The following is a 7,050-nucleotide window of genomic DNA, read 5'->3' as shown; positions in this document are numbered from 1 at the left end:
GAGTCCTGCTTCCGCCTCCCTGCTCAACGGGGAGTCTGCTTCTCTTTCCCTCCCCTGGCTCGTAGCACATTCTCTCTCTCTCACTCTCTCTCTCAAGTAAAAAAATAAACTCTTAAAAAAAAATACTATGTACGTTAACATATAATGAGTTTACTACTTTTTAATGAATCAGTAAATGAAGTTTTAAGTGTCTTATTAAAAAACAAAGCAGATGGCATCACAGTGCCGGACCTCAAGCTTTATTACAAAGCTATAATTATCAAGACAGTATGGTACTGACACAAAAACAGACACATAAATCAATGGAACAGAACACAGAACTCAGAAACAGACCCTCAACTCTATGATCAACTAATCTTTGACAAAGCAGGAAAGAATATCCAATGGAAAAAAGACAGTCTCTTCAACAAATGGTGTTGGGAAAATTGGACAGCCACATGCAGAAGAATGAAACCAGACCATTTCCTTACACCATATACAAAAATAGACTCAAAACTGATGAAAGACCTAAATGTGAGACCAGAATCTATCAAAATCCTTGAAGACAACACAGGCAGCAACCTCTTCGACCTCAGCCTTAGCAACTTCTTCCTAAACACATCGCCAAAGACAAGGGAAGCAAGGGCAAAAATGAACTATTGGGGACTTCATCAAGATAAAAATCTTTTGCACAGCAAAGGGAACAGTCAACAAAACCAAAAGACAACTGACAGAATGGGAGAAGATATTTGCAAAAGGCATATCAGATAAAGGGCTAGTATCCAAAATCTATAAAGAACTTATCAAACTCAACACCCAAAGAACAAATAATCCAATCAAGAAATGGGCAGAAGACATGAACAGACATTTCTGCAAAGAAGACATACAGATGGCCAACAAACACATGAAAAAGTGCTCAACATTACTCATCATCAGGGAAATACAAATCAAAACCATAATGAGATACCACCTCACACCAGTCAGAATGGCTAAAATGAACAAGTCAGAAAATGGACAGATGCTGGCAAGGATGTGGAGAAAGGGGAACCCTCCTACTGTTGGTGGGAATGCAAGCTGGTGTGCCACTCTGGAAAACAGTATGGAGGTTCCTCAAAACATTGAAAATAGAGCTACCTTATGACCCAGCAATTGTACCACTGGGTATTTACCCCAAAGATACAAATGTAGTAATCCAAAGGGGCACCTGCACCCCAATGTTTATAGCAGCAATGTCCACAATAGCCTAATTATGGAAAGAGCCCCGATGTCCATCGACAGATGAATGGATAAGGAAGATGTGGTACACACACACACACACACACACACACTGGAATATTATGCGGCCATCAAAAAATGAAATCTTGCCCTTTGCAACGACGTGAATGGAACTAGAGGGTATTATGCTAAGCAAAATATATCAATCAGAGAAAGACAATTATCATATGACCTCACTGATACATGGAATTTGAGAAACAAGGTGGAGGGTCATAGGGGAAGAGAGGAAAAAATGAAACAAGATGAAACCAGAGAGGGGACAAACCATAAGAGACTCTTAATCTCAGGAAATAAACTGAGGGTTGCGGGAGAGGAGGGGGGTGAGAGGGGTGGGGTGGCTGGGAGATGGACATTGGTGAAGGTATGTGTTATGGTGAGCTCTGTGTATTGTGTAAGACTGATGAATCACAGACCTGTACCCCTGAAACAAATAATACATTATATGTTAATAATAATACAAAATAAAAAATATATATATTTAAAAAAATCAGTACATATAACCCATATAAACAAAAGTTCTTTCAGTCCTCAATAAATTTTTTAAGTCTGAATAATGTTTTTAAGAGTATAAAGGGGTCCTGAAATCATAGGTTTGATAACTCCAGCTTTAAATTATCTAGAGCTCCTCTGTGTTAGGCTCTGTGCCAAATACTAGAAATGTGAAAGACTGTAGGAGTTTTTCTCAGGTTGAAGAAAGTAATGGAGACAAAGGAGCATACTAAGGTGGCCCCCAATGAGTCATGCCCTTGTATAATCCTCTTTCCTTAGGTGTGGGCAGGACCCGTGACTTGCTTATAGCCAATATATGGCAAAAGTGATGGGATGTAAAAGTGATGGGATATCATTCCCATGATATGTTGTTAGGTAAGACTTGATCTTAGCTGACTGCAGCAAGACTCTCCTGCTTGCCTTGAAGAAGACAGCTGCTATGATATGGCCTTTAGGACCAGTAGCCTCAGTTATATAAGTGCAAGGAATGGGGATTTACCTACAACCTGAATGAGCTTGGAAGCAGATCTTTCTCCAGTAAAACTTCTTTTTTTTTTTTTAAAGATTTTATTTATTCATTCGACAGAGATAGAGACAGCCAGCGAGAGAGGGAACACAAGCAGGGGGAGTGGGAGAGGAAGAAGCAGGCTCATACCAGAGGAGCCTGATGTGGGGCTCGATCCCATAACGCCGGGATCACAGCCTGAGCCGAAGGCAGACGCTTAACCACTGTGCCACCCAGGCGCCCCTCCAGTAAAACTTCTGATAAGCCCTTTGCTCCAGGATTGCAACCTGGCATGACCATAAGCAGATAACCTAGACAAACCATGCTTGTAGTTCTGATCTACAGAAACAGGGAGATAATAAATGTCTGTTGTTTTAAGCTGCCGATTTGGTGGTAATTTGTTACATGCAACAACAGAGAACTAGCACAGGTTGTAGAGTCAAAGGTGGTGCTACTCTACAAACAGCAGAGTTCTGTTAGGAAGCAGGCTGATAAAATTACTCACCAGCAAGTATGTTCTATCTTTCATGAAGAGGCAAGGATGGAAATTTTGAACTGAAATATGGTTAACTGTTCTTCTATGCCTGGCCCACCATTGTGTGATGGGAGCATTGGGGAGAGACAACTGGTCTCTTCCGTTTCCCAGGTCTGCCAAGTGGAACTGTGCTTTGCAGAACTGTACTTAATGGATTATACCCAGGAGCGTTATTTGCACCACATACAGATGATTTAGATGATGAGATCATGGGTTCTGAGCTGCCAGTGTAATGGGAGGGGCAGGGAACCTTGGGAGGGAGTGAATATTTTTTTCCTTTGGAAGGGGCATGAATTATTGAGTGCCAGAGGGTAGACTATGGTAGGCAGAATTCTGAATGGCCCCTAAGATGCCTATCCTCCTTATGTGCATACCTTATGTAATCCCCTTCCCTTGAGCATAGAAGAATCTATGAATGTAGTAGGGTATCAGCCCCATCATGAGATTATGTTATGTGGCAAAGATGAGATTTTGCAGATGTGATTAATGTTCTTTGAATTCATCAAAAAGGGAGGTTATCTGTGGTGGGCCTGGCCGTATCAAGTGAACCTTTAAAGGTGAACCTTAAAGATTTTTCTGCTGGATTTGTCGAAATAGTAGCCAAGTTGTGAGAAAGCCATAGGGACAGGAACTGAGGGCAGCCTATAGGAGCTGAGAGAGCCAGCAAGAAAGCAAAATCCAGCCATCTAACCACAAGGAACCTAATTCTGCCAACCCAAATGAGCCTGGAAGAGAACCCCAAGCCTCAGATGAGATCACATCCCGCTGACACCTTGATTTCAGGTGAGACCCTAAGCAATGAACTCAGCCCAGACTCCTGACCCATGGAAACTGTGATACAAAAAATTTGTGTTGTTTTAAATTTCTAAGATTGTGATAATTTATTGTGCAGGAATATTAAATTAATACACTGACATCACAGTAGGACTTTTGTAATGAAGATTGAAATGAAGACCTACTCTTCAATGTGCTTTTAACTGGAACTTCATATTCTTTGTTCCCTAGACTTTCTTTTTTCTCCTGGCTTTGTAAGGAAAGTTTGTGTGTGTGTGTGTGTGTGTGTGTGTGTTTTAATTTTTAAAATTTTGTTGTTTTAAAATTTTTAAATAAATTTTACTGAAGTATAGTTTACATACAAAAATGCATCTATTTTATTTAGGTGTGCTATCCAGTGAATTTTGACAAGTGTATGCACCCATGTAATCACTCCCATAATGAAGCTATAGAACATTTCTGCCACCCCAAAAAGTTTCCTTGTGCTTTGCAGTCAACTCCAGGTCCTAGGAAATTACTTGTTTGCTTTCTATTACTGTAGATTGCTTTTCTTTTTCATTATTTTATTGTGGCAAAATAATTATAACATAAAATTTGCCATACTGTAAACTAATTTTGAATGTTCTAGAATTTTATATAAATGGTGTAATAAATTATGTATATATACTAGTTAAGACCAGAATATGTACTTTTTTGATCTGGTATCTTTTATTTGGCATAATTTTTTTTTCCTTTTCAAGTTTTTATTTAAACTCCAATTAGTTAACATACAGTGTAATGTTAGTTTCAAGTATAGCATTTAATGGTGCATCACTATTTTTTTTTAAAGATTTTATTTATTTATTTATTTGTGTGAGAGAGAGAGAGCGCACAAGCCAGGGGGTGTGGCAGGCAGAGAGAGAAGCAGGTTCCTTGCTCAGCAAGGAGCCTGATGTGGGACTTGATCCCAGGGTCCTGGGATCATGACCTGAGCCGAAGGCAGATGCTTAACCAACTAGGCCACCCAGGTGTCCCTAGTGGTTCATCACTTACATACAACATCCAATATTTTGCATGTTTTGAGATTCATCCGTTTTTTGAAAAAATTTATTTATTTGAGAGAGAGAGAGAGAGTGAGGGGGGAAAGGGCAGAAGGAGAGGGAGAGAGAGAATCTTAAGCAGGCTACGCTGAGCACAGAGCCTGACTCAGGGCTCAATCTCACAACCCTGAGATCATGGCCTGAGTGGAAACCAAGAGTGGGATGCTTAAACAACTGAGCCACCCAGGCACCCTGAGGTTCATCCATATTGTTTACATTTGTCAATAGTTCATTCCTTTCTATTGCTCTCTTGTATTGCATTTTTTAGATATGCTGCACTTTGTTTCGCCTTTTGGACATGTGGGTCATTTTCAGTTTTTGTCATTAATAAAATTGCCAAGAACATTCATGCACAAGTCTTTTTGTGGATGTAAGTTTTCATTTCTTTTGGGTAAATATACCTAGGAGTGGATTTGCTGTGTTATATGATAGGTGTATGTTTAACTTTTTAAAAAACTGCCAGCTGTTTTCCAAAACATTATGCTATTTTGCATTCCCACCAACAATGTATCTCCGTTACTTGTCCATCTTTTTCATCTTAGCCATTCTTGTGGGTATATAGTATCTCATTGTGGTTTTAACTTGTATTTCTCTGATGTCTAATGGTGTTGGGAAGCATCTTTTCTTGTGCTTACCAGCCACTTGTAAGTATTTTTTATAAAGTAACTGTTTATGTCATTTCACATTTTTTAGGGCGTTGTTTGTTTTCTTATAATTGAATTTTGTAAGAGCAAAGTCCTTTGTTACATATGTGTGTTGTGAATATTTTCTCTCAGTCTCAGGCTTGCCTTTTCATTTCTTAATGTTTGTCTTCCAGAGAACAGAAGTTTTTAATTTTTAATGTTAATGAAAATTATCCCTTTTTTTCTTTCCTATTTAATATTTTTGTGTGTGTGTGTCTTCTCAGAGAAATTATGCCCAGCCCAGGATCACAAAGATGTTCTTCTGTTTTCTTCTAGAAGTCTTATAGTTTTGGATTTTCATTTAAGTTTATGATCTGGTTTAGGTTATTTTTACATATGGTGTGAGGAAAGGCAGAGGTTCATTTTTGCTCCCTATAAGATTCCTTTATTTTACTTGTGGATATTCAGTTGTTCTAGTACCATTGGTTAATCTAGTCTTGCCTGCTCACTTCTTTCAAGAACACCTATTTGTGTGTGTGTGTGTGTGTATGTGAGTAGAGCGATAGAAGTTTATTAAGTTGAAGATACAGAAAAAGCTCTCAAGAGTGAGAGGGGTCCTGACAGGGTTGCCAACAAGGACCTTTAGGGTTGCTCAAGAACACCCATTTTAATATAATGTTGTATGTCAATTCTACTTCCATAAAAAATAATACCTATTTATATTTATTTCTAAAAGCAAACTTAAGGGCATGAGGGGGGAAACGTATGATGACCTTAGAGCCCAGTGAAAGACAGTACAGAGCTGAGGTAACAAAGAAGCACAGGAGGGGTGCCTGGGTAGTGCAATCGTTAAGCGTCTGCCTTCGGCTCAGGGCGTGATACCGGCATTCTGGGATCGAGTCCCACATCAGGCTCTTCTGCTATGAGCCTGCTTCTTCCTCTCCCACTCCCCCTGCTTGTGTTCCCTCTCTCGCTCGCTGTCTCTCTCTGTCAAATAAATAAATAAAATCTTAAAAAAAAAAAAGCACAGGAAAGTCAAAACAAGAATAAAAACTAGTTGTTACCTTTATGTCACTGAGTCATTTCTTCTTCCCTCTACTCCACTCATCTCCTTTTTAAAATAATCACCTTTATTAATGTTGAGAGTTCATAGGTAATGGTAATCTTTCCTCCAAGGTGTCAGCTTCTACTTTTTATTGTGTGTTCATAATATATTGGATACCGCAGTAGTTGGTATTCTTTCTGCCAAGAAGACACGTCTTACTAGGAAGACATTCAGTAAGCCAAAATATATTTTATAACTTTAATATTTAAAAAATATAAAATCTAGAATTTATGTAACATAAAATATGCATTAATACAAATATGTTACTCTGTTCAGTTAGGTGGCAATCAACGTTGATTGAAATATATTTATATCCAAATAATATTATTGCACTTAGAAACAAATTTCCAAGTCCAACTACTAGAAAATGGGTGCTAAGCAAAAAGCCTTTAGAGGAAAAAGTAATTATATTTGTGCTTTTCCAAGTGGTTGATCTGTTCCTTAAGTCTGATCTATTCCTTAGCTTCTATGTGAAGACAGTCATTAAATACATGTCACAAGCCCCTGAGTAGCATTTACTATAAGCTATTTTAAAATATAAAAGAGCTACTAGATGGTTTTAATGTTCCCATGAAAATTTTTATTTTGAATTAATGTGTATACTGAAATGTTGAATTTATGGAATCCTTTGTTCTTTTGTTGAACAAGGATTTTCTTACTATAAAGAAGTTGTGGAATCCATTTAA

This window comes from Ursus americanus, chromosome 1 (assembly GCF_024610735.1).
Source record: "Ursus americanus isolate L20-20 chromosome 1, mUrsAme1.1.p, whole genome shotgun sequence".
Taxonomy (NCBI): Eukaryota; Metazoa; Chordata; class Mammalia; order Carnivora; family Ursidae; genus Ursus; species Ursus americanus.
Note: the sequence above shows the minus strand (reverse complement) of the source record.